General features: G+C 54.4%; 1 long non-coding RNA gene across 1 annotated transcript; it reads right to left on the bottom strand.

Moving 5' to 3' along the window:
• Positions 1-15,966: 15,966 nt before the first annotated feature.
• On the bottom strand, positions 15,967-17,626 carry LOC119872031. The gene is made up of 3 exons (XR_005358929.1): positions 17,401-17,626; positions 16,896-16,961; positions 15,967-16,364 (listed from the first exon to the last, which is right to left on the bottom strand). It is a non-coding gene; the product is annotated as an uncharacterized LOC119872031 (long non-coding RNA).
• Positions 17,627-18,218: the final 592 nt, after the last annotated feature.

Raw genomic sequence — 18,218 nt, 5'->3', positions numbered from 1 at the left:
TCGCCGCCTCTCAAATTACATTCCATTCACAAAACACAATCTAGATCTTAAGACGTGTGAGCGAGCGCATTATGAGGGAAAAAGTGAGGTGGAAAAATGTGGTCAGAGAGCGGGCGAGCTGGGATTGGGACACAGGAAATCACTACGCCTTCCCCCCCTCCACCCCCCCTCCACACACATGCCAGCTGGGGAGCCTTTCCATCTGCTGCGTGGGCTCCCAGTCTCGGAGCTGCCCGCTCCGTGAGGGGCTTGTGGGGGCTGAGCCAGGGAGGCAAAGAAATTCAGAGGTGGAGGCCCTAATCAACCATCATTCTGTCCTTCCTTCTTGGCCAGGGCTGCCGGGGACCGTTGGGCAGGTTGTTGACTCTGTGAGAGTACCTGGCTCCATCCGACAAGCCATGTGCCCGGGCATGGGACTCTGCGACCCGGCTGGAGCATCTTTCTCTCAGGTACCGCATGGACTAGTGATCTTGGCTCCTGTCTCTTTCCCTCTAATATCCCTAAGGTGAGCCCCTCACTCTGCTGCTCCCTGTGGCTCTCGCTGACGATAATAACAACAGATTTCCTGACCAGTCACCATGTGCCGGACTGTGCTGAGGGAGCTGGTATGCAATGTTCCTTCCCCACCATCACACACAATCTTTATGTCACGAAGCATAACACGTAATCAGAACACGATAGAAAACGTGCACGTGCTGTTTAACAAATTATAGCCACTTTTAGCCACTGTTACCATCCCATTTTCCAGATGTGGAGACTGAGACATAGTGAGGGTAAAATCGCAGGCCTGAGATCATCCAGTAAGTGGTAGGGGCAGGATTTGGACCCAGGCCACCAGCTACATAAATGCGTGGGAGTCCCGTGCTGCTGCATCTCAGAGAGTCCCCTCAGAGACCCACCAGGGGCTTTTCCCATTGTGCCCGTTTTCCAGATGGGACCCTTGAGGTCAGTGGCCTCAGGGGTTCGTCCAAGACTCCAGGCCCAGTGGGGGAGGCGACACTTAGACCGTTACTCTGTCCCGTGCATGCAGTAGGTGCTGACCACATGCCCGACTGAGGGTGGCAGGCTTTGCCTCCCACTGGGCAGCCACGTGTAGGAGTGGGAGCCTTGCCCTCACGTCCCTTCACCCCACCGCACCTTGCACACAGTAGGACCTGAACGGAGCGGAAGCCCAAGCAGCGCAGGAGTCTCTGTGCTGGGATCCCACTCCCGCGGAGGAAAGCCCTTGGCTGCCCCAGCTCGCGGCTCCCTCACCTGCGGAAGGGGTCGGGCCGCTTGCCCTCGGGCCTGTCGAGCGCCCTGCACCGCCTGCTGCTCCCCACGCGCCTGGGAACGGGCCCGCACGCAGTAGGCCCGCGACAGCCGCTGTCCGCCCCGGTCCCGAGGCGCTGGCAGCCGCAGAAGCGGGGTGCGGACAGATCCGGGGGCTGCTCTTCGCGCGAATCCTTCCCCGCGGGGCCCCACAGGCTTATTCCTGCACTGGGATTTTTTCCCCCCTGTTGCATCTGTCAGTATCATAAATACTTGCAAGGGGAGGAAAAAAGTTCCCCCAGACTTTACGTCAACACAAACAGCCCTAATTGGTCCTGGAGCCTCATAATTCTCCGATTGTCTTGACCGTGTGTATCTGGGAAATTCACAGCAGTAAAGGTGAAGGTTGTTTTCATTCGTAAATTGAAGTGGAGGCTTTGTCTTCAACTGAAATTTGGCTCCAACCCCTCGCCTTGGGGCACTTTTTCTATGTGTGTGCAGAAATCTGACTTATCACTTTCTTAGGGGAAGGAGAAAATGCATGAATATTTAATTATTCTGCTGCCAAGAGGGGAGGGTTAGAAGCTAAATGAATAAAGAACTGGATTTTTCTTTTCAAAGGCCAGGGCAGGATCCGATCTGGCCCTTCGGATTTTCCCCCATCTCCCCCGCCTTCGTCCTGTTGGGGGCCACAAGCTGTCATGTTTCTGCTACTCCGGCGTCTCTAGTTTTGGAAAGGATCAGCTGTGGGCGAGTTTGGGTAATTTCCGGTTGGTTCTTCTGGGCTCCTTGGCATATTTTGTGTTGCTTGCAACAAACAGGAGAAGGGGTGGCAGAGGCGGGCGGGGGGTGGTGGGAGACGGGAGGTAGGGGCCAAGCATGTCTTTGGCCAAAGAATTGCCAGCCCAGAGGGGAAGGGGGGGGGGGCTCTTGCGGCTGACCTGTGGCCGACGAGGCTAGAACATTCTGCAACGTGGAAGCCAAAACATTCCGAAAGAAACATTCTGTAGCTTCCAGCCTGTAAGAGGAGGAAGAGGATTTCCTCTTTGGGCAGCTTCTGGGGGCTCCGGGGGAGGGCCCCCATCCACAGCGGCCCCTCTGGCGGCCAGCACAGAGGGGCGGGGACAGGGGCGGGGGACAGGAAACGGGGTCAAGAGTCTGGGCAGGACCAAATTTGGAGATACTTGGGCAAGAATTTCAGCCCAGGCAGCACAGGACTGTGTAAAAGCAGAGCATCATCCTCCTGCAACGGTGATCCTGGGGAGAGCCAAGCCTGCTTCCTGGGGGGGAGGGGGGGGGTGGAGTGGTAAACCAAGGCACAAAGGTGCCTCCACTCTGCAGAGCAGATTTCCAGGAGGGCTGTGTGTCTGAGGAGAATAAGCTCAAGGACCACTTGCTGAGCACCAGCTGTGCACCACTGTGTCCTCCCTGAATCTCGGGCACACCCTGCAAGGAGGGGACTGGCCGTTGGGCGCGTAAGACAGACAGGGAGACAGGCTCAGAGGGGTGAATGGTCTGGGCCAGGCTCCTTAGAATGAATTTAAGTTGTACTATTATGGTCTCAATGACAACAGTATCCCAAACATAGAGGCATACTGTATAAACTACTGAACATAAAATAATGGGGAATTCAACATTTCCATAACAACTCATAGGAATAATTAAGACAACTGCATCATGTGGATTTTTGTTCGATCCAGTCCCTCTGTTTCCATCTGACAAAAAACGGACACACTGGATGTGCAAACAGCCCAGCTTTCACATCAATAAAGCCATCATAAAAGCACAAAAAATATGTTTTAAATAATAAAGATGTCCACAATACGAACAGCAGCCCCTTAGATGTGGCACCTTGTGCAGTGTGTGACCTAAACAACTGTCCACAGCAGCCCTGATACATGAGCACATTGGCGGGCTCATGGGGCCACTTGGGGTGGCCTTCCAGAGCCTGGGTACCACCCAGGCTCATCCCATGGTTTAATTGGCTTGTGATGTGCCTGCAACCCCGGCTTCTAACCACGAAGACAAAGAGCACGGATGGGTCAGAAAGGAATAGAAGGAATAGAGGGTGCAGGGATTCTACAGCTGGCCCTTGAACAACTCATGGGTCTGCTTACATGTGGGATTTTTTTCCCGACAAGTACAGTATGGCACTGTAAATGTCTTTTCCTTTTGATTTTCTTCTCTCTTGTCTACTTTATTGTAAGAACACAGTATGTTGGGACGCCTGGGTGGCTCAGTGGTTGAGCACCTGTCTAGGGCCCAGGGTGTGATCCCAGAGTCCCAGGATCGGGTCCTACATCGGGCTCCCTGCAGGGAGCCTTCTCCTCCCTCTGCCTGTGTCTTTGCCTCTGTGTGTGTGTGTGTGTGTCTCTCATGAATAAACAAATAAAAATCTTATAAAAAAAAAAGAATACAGTATGTGGAACATACAACATCCAACATATGTGTTAATCAAGGGTTAATGTTATCAGCAAGGCTTCTGGTCCAACAATAGGCTATTAGTAGTTAAGTTTGGGGGAGTCCAAAGTTATGCATGAATTTTCCACTGCGTGGCAGGGCAGGGGGGTAGTCGGCACCTCTCACCCCATGTTGTTCAAGGGCTAGCTGTATACAGTTGGTATCACTGTGATCCCCAGGGCTGGCACAGGGCCTGGCCCACGGTGGGTACTCATTACTGAATGAACGCAGGTACGTAGGAGTTGACCCTATGTCCACCTCCTCTGCCCTCGCTCCACGGCTGCAGGCCGCACAGCAGCACTGAGCCCGGGGACGGTGGCAGATGGAGGGGCCGCCCCCAAAACCCCACTGAGCCAGGGGAACAGGAGCCAGTTCCCACAGGCCCCGGGACGCAGCGAACCGTGTGAAAGCCACCAGCCAGAACCTCTTGTGATCAGGGACAATGCTTGGCCCTCAGTCCCGATGGACATCCCGGGGTCCCCAGAGACTAGACCGGTCCTGCCAAGTGCCCTGGCCTTCTGCCCGCCCGGCACTGCTTTCCGAGGGTGGGACCCACCTGGCGACTCCTTCCTTCCAGCTGCTGGCTCCGGGGGTTCCGGCCACACCTTTCCTGTGGCCGCCCCTTCTTCCCGGCCCCCGCCCTGCTGGCCAGGCTGCTCCGTGTTCTGCCCGCCACCACCACCCCGGCCTCTCAAGGCTGCGCCCCTGAAGGGAGGTGACAGACCGCTGAGGTGAGGGCAGGGCAGGCGCTGGCTGCGGCCTGTGTGCCTGACCCGCTCGCAGGCTTGGCAGGGGGCGGTCCTGGGAGGGGGAGCCCGTCCGTGTGACAGCCAGCCTGGGGGTGCCGGCCCCACTGACTCCCTCGTGCTTCACTCAGCAGTCCTCATGCAGGGCACACCCTCCCTTGACAGATGGGGAAACTGAGGCCTCGGTGCTTGGGCAGCCTGACGAGGTGACCTAGCTAAGACTCAGGCGTATCTGCCTCCCAGCTGGGAGTGACAAACCCACCATCCCACTGAGCAGAGGCTCTGCCAACCCCAGGATGTCCAGCTCACTGAGGGGCTTCTGCATGTCTCGTGCCTGGTACAGATGCCAGGGCCACGCTGGAATCAGAGAGGATTCTAGCACCGCCCCCCAACACCTGCCCAACCCCAGATTCCAGTAACACTCAACAGAACAGCCTGAATGGACCAGAAAGCCCAGTGGCCTTTGCCCCGATAGCAGCTCTTAGGGGGAGGCCGAGCTATTGCGTTGCTTCCTCCTGAAGCTTCTGAGGACGGATCCCAGGGTGTGGGTGTGTTACCACCTACACCTGGTGGGCAGATGTCTCCGGGAGCCAGGCTGTCAGGGAGGACACAGGGGCGAGGGGGAGTGGGCGGAAGAAGCAACCGGAAGGAAGCAAGGACGGCAGTCAAACCGCAAGACCAGGGGGCTGTGTGTTACCCAAGTGAAGGCAAAGGAGGAGAAGGCACTGCTCCTGGGGGAGTGAGGCCCCAGGGCCAGAAGGGGGCTCTGTCCTGCCTCTCCCCCTGCCCCCAACCCCCCAGCCCCCCCCAGCAAATCTTCATCAGTAGGAGCCCCTGGGCGGCTGAGGGAAGAGCCCTGGTCTGGGGGTCAGGAGAGCTGCGTCCCCAGCCCCATCTCGTCACTCATTTAGCAGCTGTATTCCTGCTCAGATACATCACCGCTCTGACCCTCGGTATCTTCTTCTGGAAAGTGAGCGAAGCAGAGTTCCTGGCCCACTGGTGGTGATGGGTGCTGGTTGTGAGGACTAGATAAGCTGTCGTGATGAAATCGAAATGATTCGGGATGTTCCTCCCACAAGTCAGGGAGAAAGGAAGAAGGTTTCAGCCATCCCAGAGGGTCAGTTTGAGGGTTGAGGGAAAGAATCCTCCATCTCCCCTGGGGCTTGGCCTTAGTTTGGCCCACTTCCTGCTCCAAAGCACCGCTCTGGCCTGCCCTCGCTGAGCTCCTCCACTGTTCTGCTGCTGCACCAGGGCCCAACCTGCCGGGCCTGCATTTTGGGGGAAAATAGGCCCTGTGGGGCCTGCGTAAGTGGTCCCTCTCCTGACCCTGACACGGGCTGCAGCTGCCCGTGCACCCCCCTGCTGGGGCCCTGATGCTCAGGGTCAGTGGGTCACCACTGTGGCTCCTGCGCCCACAAGCCGACTCGGGAGCCAGGACGGTGGCTGAGGGCACCAGAGCTACAAGCATCCCTGCCCAGGCCCCAGGAGCTCCGCCTGGCTGGCCAGCACGCCGTGCCACCTCCTCCTGTGTGAGCTCTGGACCCCAGTCTCCTTGCCTGCGGACTGACTTAGGGATCGGGAGCATCCTTCCAACCGAGCGTCCCACAAGGCGTGACCTTCCCGCTTTCCTCCACCTCCGTCTACCTAGAAAAAATCTCAGGGAAGGACTTTTGATTGGCCCTGCTTATGTCACATGCCCATCCCTGAACCAATCACAGAGGCCGGGAGGATGGCAAATTGTGATTGGCCAGAGCTGGGTCGCGTGCTCTCCCCTGTTGCCGAGGGGCAAGGGCAAACCACTGTGGTTGGCACCTGCCCGCACAACCTTGGGGTCAGGGCCAGGAGGAGCTCCTTCCCCGAGGCCAGGGCGCAGTGGCCCCGGCAGGGGGTGGGGGTTCAGGGCGACCCAACCAGATGTCCACACTCAGGCTAAGTCCGGGGTAGGGTGCCCTGAGCGGGCTGTGTGGGGTCAAGCAGGGGGGACGCCCACCCCTTCTGCCATATGTCCAAAGAAAAGGGGTGTGGTGACACCTCCTGTGCGGTCCCGAGCGGCGGCCAGGCTGTCCTGGTGCCCGGGCCTCCCCTCCCCGCCGCTACAGCACATGTTGCAAACATCTGCCTGGCAGGGCGGCTGCTGGGGGTCGCCTCCTGGAGTTCCCCGCTGCTGACAGGAACCAGCTCCCCTTTTTATTACCCGCAGCGCACATCTGGGAACACTCTGGATCGGTCTGGTCGAGCCAGTGGGCTGAAGAGCTGACTCCCGGCCAAGCGATCGGGGCAGGGGGGGCGGCGGTGGCGACAGCCTGGGTCTGGGAAGCGCCGCCCCCCCACCCCTCCCGCAGAGCTGCCCCGTGTGACCGCTGCTGGCCGGCTGCCACCGGGCCGGTTGTGTAACCAGCCTTGTCCAGGAGGGAGGGGACGGCTGGGCCCAGGGTGGGGCCAGCCAGCCCGGCCTGCCAAGTCCAGAGAGGGGCCTTTGGGGTGGTTTCAGGATGGGGACATGAAGGTGGGGGGGTGCTGGGGCTTCTCTGATTCGGGCTCAGGAGGGGTTACTACCTCCCTGCCCTTCCTTCCTTCTTTCTTTCCTTCGTTCTTTCTTATCTTCCCTCTCCCTCCTTCCCCTTTCCCTGCCTCCCTCCTTCCCCCCTTCCCATTCCCAAAACTTTGCATCTTCTCACTTGAAGAGCACATCCTTAAGATGCACCTTTGAAACTGAGCAGGAGGCAAGATCCTGAACAGACAATTATTAAAATTTTTAAATTTTATTTTATTTTATTTATTTATTTATTTATTTATTTATTTATTTATTTTGAAGTAGCCTCCACCCCAGTGTGGAGCTGGATGTGGGACTCGAACCCACGAACCTGAGATCGAGACCTGAGTTGAGATCAGGAGTCGGTCACTTAACCAGCTGGGCCACACAAGCATCCCCGAACAAAACGTTATTTTAGATAAACCTGGTCTTTCTGCTTCTAAGGATGATCAGGGTGTGGTGGGAAGGAGCCAGGTTCTCACCCTCACCCCCACCATGTGCTGCACCCCTTCCTCTCAGGCCTTTGAAAAGAGAGAAATGACCCCACGATTTCCAGCTACAGGCCAGAGCTTTCCTTTTGCTCGTGGACCACAGATGCTTGCTTCCAAGATGGACACGGCTGCAGAGCGGGCTTCATGGGCCCCAGCAGAGCTGTGACCTAGGCTGTGGTTCAGCCACATACCCTCAGGCCTGGATGGACAGACCCTCTGTCTACTGATCTATCCATCCATCCGTCTGTGTGTGGCACCCTCCAACCGTTACCTGTGCAAACCCCCATCCACCCTAGGCCACGATGTGTGATGTTAATTTGATTTAAAAGTGTCAACTCGGGGATCCCCAGGTGGCTCAGCGGTTTAGCACCTGCCTTTGGCCCAGGGTGTGATCCTGGGGTCCCAGGGGTCGGGTCCCACATCTGGCTCCCTACATGGAGCCTGCTTCTCCCTCTGCCTGTGTCTCTGCCTCTCTCTCTCTCTCTCTCTCTGTTTCTCATGAATGAATAAATAAAATCTTTAAAAAAAATAAATAAATAAAGTGTCAACTCTTCTGCAGATGAAAACCCTCATGGGGGAAGGCTGTCTGGCTCCAGGGCAGGAGGACAGGGGGTGCTGGCCTCCTCGAAGCCAGAACAGTAGGGAAGTCCTCAGGTGCTGCTGAGGCTCTCTGCACCACCCAGCCTCAGCCAGAAATGTCCCCTCAGGTCACATCTTCATTTTTCTCGCAGACAGTGACCAAATTGTCTGGGCTCAAGACATGTGCCAGGTATCTGGATTGTAACAGTGTGCAAGATGGAATGTTAGGAATTAAACAAAGCCAGTAAGTAAATGCAAGTCATTGTAATTAGGGTGAGTCTATAAGCAAAGTAAACTAGGCACCAAAATCCGTAAGGCCAAAGTCAACTTGCTTCAGAGGCGTGAGGCTCCTTCAACTTGGGCTGGCCAGAAAGAGAGATCCAGTCTTGTGAGAAGTGGAAAGGGGGCAGCCCAGGTGGCTCAGTGGTTTAGCGCCGCCTTCAGTCTGGGGCATGATCCTGGAGACCCGGGATCAAGTCTCACGTCAGGCTCCCTGCATGGAGCCTGCTTCTCCCTCTGCCTGTGTCTCTGCCTCTCTGTGTGTGTGTGTGTCTCTCATGAATAAATAAATAACATCTTTAAAAAAAAAAAAAAAAGAAGTGGAAAGGATGCTCTGGGCAGTGGGAAGAGTAGGTGCAAAGGCCCTGAGGTAGGAAAAGCTTGGTGGGTTCTAGGATCTGAAAGGAAGCCATGAGGCTTTTATGGAGGGAGCAAGGAGAAAGAAAGGAGAAGAGGTTGGGGACAAGGGTGGGACCTGATCACAGGGGTCCTGTGGGCTTTGGCCAGGACTTTGAGCTTTGTTCTAAGAGCCATGGGAAGTCACTCCACGAACATAAGGGAATGTCATGGTGTGGCTTACATTTTAGGAAGACTACTCACCAGGTGGTAGGAGAACATGAGGGGCGATAGAGCAGAGAGGCAGGGAGGAGCCCGTTATAATCATTTAAGCAGAGGTGATGGTGGGCTGGACAGGTGGAGGCCCTGAAGTAGAACAATGGGTTAAATCAGCAGGAGTCAGAGTCTCCACCCTCATTGGAGTCTAGTTAGCAAGGGGAACAATTAAACAACTATTTAATTGAAAGATATGGGGGCAACTCTAGGGGCTGCAGGAGTCCTAAATGAAGGGCATCTAACCCAGTCTTGGAATGATCCAGAGGGCTTCCTGGAGGAGGAGACGTCTAAGCTAAAAATGGAAAGATGAGTAAGTGCCAGGAGAAAGGGGGTTGGCACAGCAAGAAAATGGTGTTCCAGGTGGCAGGAGTGACCCATGCCAGGGCTGGAGACAGGAGGAAGCATTCCCGTGTGGTGTGAGGGCGACAGAAGGTCAGTGCTCCCAGGGCAGAGGTGAGGAAGCGAGGCTGGGGACCTAGGGGCCACTGGGCGATTTAAGCCTCCGGGTCACAGTCCGATTGCAATTTAGAGAGATCCTTGTGCTGCTGGTGGCGCTGGCGTCAGGGAGACGTGTCCAGGTCTGACTCGGCGTCTCCTTCCTGAGCTCCTCGGTGGTTAATCAGCTGCCACGCTGCCCGACCTCATCTGGGAGGTGGCAAGTGGTGCGGCACAGCAGCCCCCCCGGGTTGGGAAGATGGGCATTCCGGGCCAGCTCTGCTCCTGTCTGGCTGTGGGCCGGGCCGGGCCCGGGGAGATGAGGCTCCGTGGAGGGTAATTCCTGCTTGTGGGCCCCGGAGTCCGCACTGCTCAGTTTACCCTCCTGGGTCTGGTGGCTGGCCCTGGCCTGCGGCCACCTCCCTGCGACCAACTCCTGCGCCTCTCCTCCGACCTCTGGAAGGAGCATCACTGACATCTGGCGTCGACAATCTTTTTCTGTTTGGGATGTATAGGATTTTTTTTTCAGGATTTTTTTTTAATTAAAAAGAAGAAAATGTATAATATATTTGACGATTAAAGCTATTGTCTGGGGACATCTGAGTGATTCAGTGGGCTGGGCGTCTGCCTTCAGCTCAGGTTATGATCTCGGGGTCCTGGGATCGAGCCCCTTGTTGGGCTCCCTGCTCAGCGGGGAGTCTGCTTCTCCCTCTCCCTCTGCCCCTCCCGCCGGTGGTGCTTGCTTGTGCGCTCTCTTTCTCTCAAATAAATAAAATCAAGATAAATAAATAAGTAAATAAATAAATAAATAAATAAATAAATAAAGCTATTGCATGAATAGCCTAGCTTTAAAAAAACTAAAATATTTTCGACAGTCCTGTCCCTCCTTGCGAAGGTGCTTTTGGGCAATAGTAAGGCTGGTTCATGACGTGGCCTCTCAATCTTAAAAAGCAGTGTTTGGAGAAAGCAGACCACGTGAAAGGAGAAACAGAATACGGGAACGAAGCCCGCAGGTGTTTCTGAGGCTCATCGCTGTCACCCCGTAACTATAACTTCAGCATGAATGAGCTCATTTCACCCAGCCTCAGCCTGTCACCCGCTGTGGGCCGTGTCCAGGGAATGCCAGCTCTACAAGGTTCTATGGGGACTCTCCATTTGGGGAATGAAGCCGCACACCACTTCTTTCCCTCTTATCACTGCCCCTAGTCCTGACCCCCGGGCTTGTTTGAATCAGGGGCCAGCTCAGGTCCACACTGGGAAGGGTTAATTTAATATGTCAGTTTAGTATAGAGACTCATAGATGGGTTTCTCCTTAGTTCCCTCTCTCTGGTCCTCTCTCCCTGTCTGTCCTGTCTCGGTGTCTCTCTCTGCCTCTCCCCCTCTCTGTCTCCGTCTCAGTCTTTCCGCCCCTGTATTTATTGCATTTATTGATAAAACAGGGCTGTTTGTCTTGGAGGGATTCCCACAGTCCTGGGAGTCTACTTTAACATGGTCCCTAAGTCGTAATTCATATATATGTATGTATGTGTGTGCATATGTGTGTATGAGTGTATGTGTACATGTATATATATGTGTGTGCATGCATGCATGTGTTTGTGTGTATGTGCATGTGTGTGTACATGTGTATATGTGTGTATATGTGTATGTACATTTAAAAACCACTGCCCTATGTCAGGGCTTCTCGAGCGCAGAACTACTGACACGAAGGCTGCGTCATTCCTTGTGATGAGGCCATCCTGTGCCCTGTGGGACACTGAGCAGCATGACCTCCCCACTCCCTAGATGCCGGTAGTACTCAGGGAGTCAACTCTGGAGGGAGCCAACATGTGGTCACTTGGGGTGCCCTGGGATCAGTGTTGTGGGGGGAGGGGAGCAGGCTTGACTGGCCCCCTGGGAGCACTGGAGCTGGGGTGACCCAGAGTCATCCCCAGTTGGCCTGAGACGGCCAGGCCTTTAAGCCCTGGTGTCCCTGGGCCACCAAGCACAGATTGCGTGGGAAGGGTGTGACCTTGGGTGTGGCCGACCCTCGGGGGTGACAGCTGAGCGCCATCCACAGACAGCACTGCCAGTGGTTGTGACAACACGTTCCCATCGAGGAGTCTGGGCCATCCCCCAGTGCCACCAGAATGGGAGAACATGCATGTGAATGATGGGGGCTGCCTAAAGCACTGGGGCAGACTGCAGGGCATGAGCTCTGCCTGCAGGAGGAGCATGGGGAAGAGACTTCCCGGTCCTGCCTCTGCCACCTCTCCCGCTCAGGCTTGCACAGAGGCTTCTCTGCAAGGTGTCTGCACGGTGACGTGGTACCATGGCTGAGAGCATGGCCGTGTGAGCAGGGCAGGTGGTGAGGGGCACCGTCTCCAAAGAAGTTTGTAACGATGGAGCCAGCTAAAAGTGGGTCTGCTTTTTAATTTGTAACAGTGTCATTGAGGTAAAATTCACAGACCATACACCCCATCTCCATAAAGTGTACAATTCAGTGTTTTCTAGTATATTCACAGATTGGGCAATCTTCACCACTACCTACCTAATTCCAGAACATTTTGCTCAACCTGGAAAGAAACTCTATATTCCGTTCTTGCAGTCTTTCCCCATTTCGCTCCAGCTCCCTAGTCCTAAGCTGCTGGGAAGCTGCTTTCCATCTCTAGGGATTTGCCTTTTCTGGATAGTTCACACAGAGTCATACACCATATGGCCTTTTGTGCCTGGCTCCTTTCACTCTGCATGATGTTGTCAAGGGCCATCCGTGTTGTGCTTTACTCCTTTTTGTGGCTAAATAATATTCTGGTGCATGGCTGGACAATACTGGTTGATCCCGTCATCCGCAGATGGACATTTGGGTGGATTCCACTTTGGGCTGTGATGGATAACACTATGGGACCATTTGCGTACATGATTTTGTGTGGATGCATATTTCCAATTCCTCTTGGACATAGACCTAAAATTAGGATTGTAGGGTCAGATGGTAACTCTCTGTTTAACTTTTTGAGGAACTACTGGATTGTTCTCCAGAGCAGTTGCCCCATTTTACATTCCTCCCAGCCACATGTGAGGGCTCAGCTTTCTCTGCATCCTCGCCAACCTTTGTTTCAATCTGTCTTTTTGATGATAGACATCCCAGTGAGTGCAAAGTGGTATCTCACTGTGGTTCTGATTTGCATTCCCCTAATGACTCATGACATTGAGCATCTTTTCATGTTCTTATTAGCCTTCTGTACATCTTCTTTGGAGAAATGTCTACTTTCCGTTTGCCCACTCAGGCACATAAATCAAGCTACTTGTCTCTTTGTTGTTGAATTGTGAGTATTCTTTATATGTTCTGAATATAGGTCATTTATCAGAGATATGATTTGCACATATTTTCTGCCGTTCTGTGAGTTGTCTTTTCACTTTCTTGATGGTCTCCTTTGGACTGCAAAAGGTATTAATTTTGATGAAGTTCCAATATTCCTGTTTTTTCTTTCATTGTTTGTCCTTTTGGTGTCATTTCTAAGAGCCATTACCTAACCAAGATTATGAAGATTTCCCCCTAAGTTTTCTTCTAAGAGTTTTATCATTACAGTTCTTGCATGTAAGTCTTTGATACATTTTAAGTTAAAGTATATGGTGTGAGGTAGGGGTCCAACTTCATTCTTTGGCAGGTGGCTATCTACTTGTCCCAGCCCTATTTGTTGAAAAGACTATTCTTGGAGCACCTGAGTGGCAGAGTTGGTTGATCCAACTCTCGATTCAGCTCAGGTCATGATTTCAGGGTCGTGAGGTCAAGCCCCATGTCAGGCTCCACACTCAGCAAGGAGTCTGCTTGAGATTCTTTCTCCCTCTTTCTCTACTCCTCCTCCTTGTGTGTTCTCTTTCTCTCTCAAATAAATAAATGATTTTTTTTAAGAAAATAAAAGACTATTCTTTCCCCTACTAAATAATCCTAGGACTTTGTTGAAAATCAGTTGACTGTAAAGGTGAAGGTTGATTTCTGGATTCTCAATTCTCTTCCATTGAACTATATGTTAGAACCACACAGTCTTTTTTTTAAAAGATTTTATTTATTTATTCATGAGAGACAGAGAGAGAGAGAGACAGAAGCAAAGACACAGGCAGAGGGAAAAGCAGGCTCCATGCAGGAGCCCGATGTGGGACTCGATCCCGGGGCTCCAGGATCACACCCTGGGCTGAAGGCGGGGCTAAACCACTGAGCCACCCGGGCTGCCCATGAACCATGCAGCCTTAATGACTATAGGTGTGCAGTAACTTTCGAAATCAGGAAAGTGTCCCTCTTCCACTTTTGCTCTTCTTTTTCATGATTGTTTTAGAATTTTCTGTATGAATTTTGTATTTCCATATGAACTTTAGGACCAGCTTTTTCAGGCTGCTTTTTAGTCGAAATAACATCGGGGCACCTGAGTGGCTCAGTTGGTGACGCATCTGATTCTTGATCTTGGTTCAGGTCTTGATCTTGGGGTTGTGAGTTTGAGCCCATGCTGGGTGTAGAACCTACTTAAAAAAAAAAAAAAAACTAAACTCAAATAAAATCAATGATAAAATGTTTCCTCTCCCATACCACAGCCCCCTGGGGGTATCTGATTAAAAATGGGACTGAAGAGCCAAAGCACCTGGGTTGGTGCCCTTGATCCCGCTACTTACTAGCTGTATGACCTTACACAAGTTAATGGGCCTCTCTGTGCCTCATCTATCTCAGATGTAGAATGTGGATGATGTAGACTGTGGCTGTAACTACCTTATGGGGTTGTCCTGAAGATAAAAGATGCCAGTATGAGGGAAGGATTTCATTGCACATAACACACTGGACATGAGATGGCTCTTGGGGACCTTTGAAATGTACTCTTACCAGGGGCTCATACCCCAAAGTTCTCATTTGATAGGCTTGGGGTGCATCCCAGGGAAAGTTGTTTTTTTGTTTTTAGTTTTTTAACTCACCGGTGATTTTACAGGAAAATGCGCTAAGGCTGACACAATCATCTCCACATGGCAAAGCACCTGTGCACCCAGAAAGGACACATCCCCTAACCTCAAGGATGTGACAATGTAGCTGGCAAGCAAAGAGACATGCCAGCGAAGACGTTAAGTGTGGTTGAACGGAAGGTTATCAACATGATACAAAATGTGAAGATGTGAAACAAAATACAGTCTTCTCGGGGTGAACTCCAGTGGGGAATGGACAGCGCGCTGGGACCACCCGGCCTGGGGTCCAGCCTGGAGAGCTGGGGTGAAATGGCAGTCCCCACACCTCCCTCACAGATTGCCCCGGGGCTACATGAGAACATGAGTGTGGATGCAGCTGCCATGACAAATTGCCACAAATGTTGTGACTTGCAACAACACAGATTTGGTATCTTGCAGTTCTGGAAGTCAGAAGCCCTAACATGAAGATGTTGGCAGGATCGCGTTCCTTCTGGAGGCTCTAGGGGAGACTGTTTTTCTGCCTTTCTGACTTTCTCCAGGCCGCCTGTGTTCCTTGGCACGCGGCCTCTTCCCCTTTCTTCAAAGCCAGCAGCGAAGCATCTGCCTGCTTGTCTCTGCCTCTGCTTCCGTCGTGCATCTCCTCTGACTGGTTCTCCTGTCTCCCTCTCACAAGGACCCTTCTGATGACTCTGCCCCTCATCCCCCACGAGCCAGGACCATCTCTCCATCTTGAGATGCTTCCTGTGATCATGTCTGCAAAGTCCTCTTGCCAGGTAAGGTCACATTAAAAAAGAGAGAGAGATGTTATTTATTTATCTGAGACAGAGAGAGCGCATGCATGAGTGAGGGGAGGGGCAGAGGGAGAGGGAGAAGCAGACTCCCCGATGAGCAGGGAGCCCAATGCAGAACTCGATCCCAGGATCCTGGGATCACAACTCAAGCTGAAGGCAGACACCCAACCTACTGAGGCACCCGGGCATCCCTCAGGTCACATATTTACAGGATGCAGGGATTAGGGTGTAGACACCTTATCCTGCCGACCACAGTGCTGATGGTTACCATTTACTGATCCCTGCGACCTGCCAGGCACTGCACTCTGTGTACCAACCCACAAGGCTGCTCTCGGGGAGCTAGAGTCCCCATTTCATCAGTGGGGCAGCAGAGGCCCCCAGTCATACAGCAGAGGCCGGACCAGGGCAGGCCTGGCTGTCTTGACCACGCTGTTCATGTTGTCCCCGTGGGAACGTTTGCACCAGCAGCTCAACATCTGAGTTGGAGAAGCTGTCAGAATTTATCGTGATTAGCAGGAAATGAGTTGGACCAACAGTCAGAGCTGAGATAGCAAGAGGCGTAATGGTCTCCCAGGTTGGCAGGATGGTGAGGACCAGGGGCTCCGTCAGGATGGGGACGTTTCCAGTCAGAGAGGTGCCTGGCAGGAGAGAAGGCTCCCGTTGGTGGGGAGGCCTGAGAAAGCCTTGAATGCCGAGCCTTGGTGTCTAGACCTGGTCCCTTAGGCAGTGGGGAGCCACAGAAGGTATGTGAGCAGAGGAGTAGCACGAGGGGGGGTATATTAGGAAGGCTGCCCCTCACAGGCTTAAATGCCCAGCCACTCACCCGGAGCAGCCGTGTGTCCCTATGTTCAGGGCCCCTGGCATTCCTGGGGGCCGCCTGGCCCAGTCCCTGTGGAAAGCACCAAGGCCACTGGCACCTCTTTCCTGTGCCTGGGGACCACTCGGCAGCCGGAAGCAATGCATTGTAATGCTGGCCTCCAGGATTTCCCGCAGCAGCCCAGGGGCTGGACCGGTCTTTGTGGAAACCTCCCCAGAGAGCCCTGTGCTGCTTGGTCAGGGTCAGGCCCCGGAGGCTGCAGGAGGAGGACGACCTTGAGGAGAGGGCCTTGCAGGAAGTGGATGCTCTCTGCCTCTTGGACCACAGGACCTCCAGCCCCCAGGCTCTGGGTGTACGTCACCTCCCAGCATCCTTTGCGGTGGGTGCTGTTGGCTCCAACCCCATGGCCGGCCACCATCTCCTGATTCCAGCTGGCCATTGGCTCCTGGCTCTCTGCATCCAGCAGAAACGACATCTTGGACACCAGGGACCCGAGGATGTGTCCCCCTCTTCACCAGGAGGGCTCTTATGACCCTGGCCCACACCCATCTCCCACAGGCTGGTCAAATGACCCCCCACACTGGGCATGTGGGTAAGGCTCGTCGCCCCTGGCCTCCCACCGGTTTGGGCTGAGGGCAGGAACACACGCTGGCCAAACGGAATTGCATTTATACAAGGAGTGTCCGCCCAGCACCTGGTGGCCAGAAGGGGCTCCGCGATGGGTGTCAGAGGCCCAGGGAGGACGGTGGAGGAGGGAAGACACCCTGCTGCCCTTCCACCCGGGGAGGAGGGGTGTCTGCAACACTGCCATGACTTGCCGCCTCTGGACAGGCTCTGTGGCCCAAGGTTACAATATCCTGGGGGTGCAGTTGACCCCAGACAAGGCCACACAGAACGTTCCCATCCCCAAACTTCCGAGGCTCATCCGTGTTCCCTGCGGCCCAGATCCAGACGGGACCCCACTTGTTCTAAGGAGAAACTCACCAAGGAGTCAGCGCAGGGACGGGGCTGCGGTGGATGTGGTCAATCTGACTTCTGCCCTCAGGGTGGCTGGAAGAAACACCTGCTGAGCCCCCCGTTCTCTTTGGTCCCTCTGTCCCACCACCTGGGACTCCTGGTCCCCCTCCAGCCCACGCACAGCCCGGTAGCCCAGGAACCTTTGACACAAGCGGAGGACAGGTTGGGGTATTTCATCCACCAACAAAATGCCTCTGAGCCCTGCTTGCCTTCCCCATGGCCCCAGGGAGACGCCCCTGGGGAAATCAGACAGAGCAGGTTGGAAATCTGGCTGCGTGATCTTGAATAGGAGCCTTCCCTGCTCTGAGCTCCATTGCCTCACCTGGAGCATCCCTGCCCATCGGTGGTGCCGCATAGCGGTGGGTCTCCCCTCACCCTCCGCCCAGCTGGAGGGAAGAGAGGACACCCCCGCGGGCTGTGCTGTCCATCGCCAGGGGAAGCGACCACCTCCTGGCCCGTGGGTCAGGCTCACCTCGGTGAAAGCAGAGCCGCTGTGGCCGAGCATTTGCTGTGTGCAGGACTGTGCCAGGCCACCCCCCTGGACGTCTAGTCTGGCGCTCTCCATCCTGGCAGGCAGGTGCACAGCATCTAGACTCAGGGAGGGGGTCTTGGCTCACCCAGCGTCACCCTGGGTCGGCTCTGTGGATTCCCCTCCACAGCGTAGGCCGAATGCTGGCCTCCAGAAGATTCTAGAAAATAAAGCTAAGCAATAAATGAAATGATTTCCGGGTGTGACTGTGCCGCGTGGGGCATTGTCAGTAGGCAAACAGAGAGTCCCCCTCAGAAGAGGTGACATTCTCCTTCAATGCTCTACTGAGCTTTGAGAATAAGAGCTTCGCATCAGGAAGGGACAAGTGCTCGGGCAGCTGCTTGGGCAAAGGCTCTGCCAGGAGGCTTCAAGGGACCTACCTCCCGGAGCGGAGAGAGTGAGGCCAGGCTGACTCCCAGGGCCGAGGGGGTGGGAAGGCCGCATGTGCCCCGGCTGAGCCCGCCCTGCTCAGGGTGCTGTGGGAGAGACAAAGGGCCCTAAATCAGGTTTCCTGCCTTTGAGGAAATTCCAATTAAATGTGAGATGAGATGCAGAGGCGTGATAAGTGACTAACAATGACAGGCAGGGGAGGAAGGTGAGCAGGACCAGCCGGTGAGGGCACAGGAGCCCAGAGGGGGCTGAGGCCCTGCAGGGGCTGGGAGGGCCAGGACCTTCTCAGGCCTCTGGTCTACGCAGGGTGGGGGGAGGGGAGGGGCGGCCGGGACCCCCATGATAGGAGAGGATGTCGGGGTAGTGTATGA

The sequence above is a fragment of the Canis lupus genome, chromosome 5, assembly GCF_011100685.1.
Source record: "Canis lupus familiaris isolate Mischka breed German Shepherd chromosome 5, alternate assembly UU_Cfam_GSD_1.0, whole genome shotgun sequence".
Classification (NCBI taxonomy): Eukaryota; Metazoa; Chordata; class Mammalia; order Carnivora; family Canidae; genus Canis; species Canis lupus.
The sequence above is the reverse complement of the archived record's forward strand: the minus strand, read 5'-3'. Positions and strand labels throughout refer to the sequence as shown.